Below are 1495 nucleotides of genomic sequence, written 5' to 3'. Positions count from 1 at the left end.
TGTGTGTGTGTGTGTGTGTGTGTGTGTGTGTGTGTGTGTGTGTGTGTGTGTGTGTGTGTGTGTGTGTGTGTGTGTGTGCGCTCAAGTTATTTCGTATGAATTCGCGGAATCTGATAGCAGCGGGAATAAAAGTATCTTCTGAAGTATTAACTCGATACTTAAGGAATCGGATTCAGATCGCAAACACGCACGCAATTTTTCTAGTTTCTGGTTGCATTTCGGGTAAGAGCCGCAGAAATAGATTAAATCAGTATATATACACAGTTTTCCTATATCCTGCGAAATAATTCGAGAGGCGTATTTGAAAGTTCAAGCGTCTGAAAGTTCCTCAGCGACCTCTAAGTACGCTTAAACTTTCCACGGCATAATATTTCTTTTTAAATCAGGAGAAGCCATACATCAAGAAAGAATGGAAATAGGATAAAGAAAATATTAAAAATACCATCCTTATTACTTGTGAAGGATACAAACGTTTAAAAACTTCATATTCGCAACGAGAAAGATATATTCAGATGTTTTTAGGATTCTAAATAATTAATTAATTATCTTTTCAATTTTTTTTTTCAAATCAAGGCCTGATATATCAAAAAAGACTTTGATCGAAATTTACCACGTTTTTGCCTTGATATCGTTTTATCATTTTTTTTTCAAGCTTTGATCTCATCGAGAAACTTTTTTCCGAGAAAAAAACTGAACTGACGTCGTTTTTATATCGTTAAACACTTAAACGACGTTGCTTGCCTTTGCTAGAATCGATGCGTCAATATGAGATTGCACACGCAGTGCGTCATCGTCAGATAGGTAATTCGCGACAAACTTTTTTACGGTCCTGTCAACGTGATTAGCTGATATCACGCACAAGTGCCGGCTGCGGCGGTGAGGAAAAAAATAGGTTCTCGATTTTCTAGCATGACATTTTCACGCTCGTGTGCTTTCGCGACGGTTCATTCCGCCGATTATTCGAAAGGACGGAGGAGGGATTTTTCGAGACGAGCTCATGGAGTATTTTAAAGTGGATCCGGTAGAATGTTTTGCATTCCCGTGTGGCAAACGGCAGTTTACAACTGTTTCCAGTATCGAGAGCTTGCAGCGCAGCGGGCAGCGGGACGGAGATAAAAGGGATAACAGGGAGAAAGCATCGGGCTTGCATTGTCGCGCGGTTTTACGAGTGCTATGACCAGCGGGCGCGCTTAGAAATCGTTTGCGAATGAAAGTTTTTTTGTGAATCCGTTCAATCTGGAATCATTGGAATTTAGGCGCATGTAATAACTCTAGACAGCGTCGCCGTTCTTTCGAAAAACACGAAAATCGACTTGTTCCTCGATAAAGAAATTGACTCGTGCAATCAAAATTAACGGCTGATTAATAAAAAGTAACTTTGATAAAAAGAACCGGAACAGGTTCATATAGATCCAGAATAAAAAGAGAACAGAAATTAAAGAACACATTCTTATATGATAATCATAAGACATTAATCAATCACAGTCGAATGTGA

This window comes from Trachymyrmex septentrionalis, unplaced genomic scaffold (assembly GCF_001594115.1).
Source record: "Trachymyrmex septentrionalis isolate Tsep2-gDNA-1 unplaced genomic scaffold, Tsep1.0 scaffold27, whole genome shotgun sequence".
Lineage (NCBI taxonomy): Eukaryota > Metazoa > Arthropoda > Insecta > Hymenoptera > Formicidae > Trachymyrmex > Trachymyrmex septentrionalis.
This window is presented reverse-complemented; position numbering follows the sequence as displayed.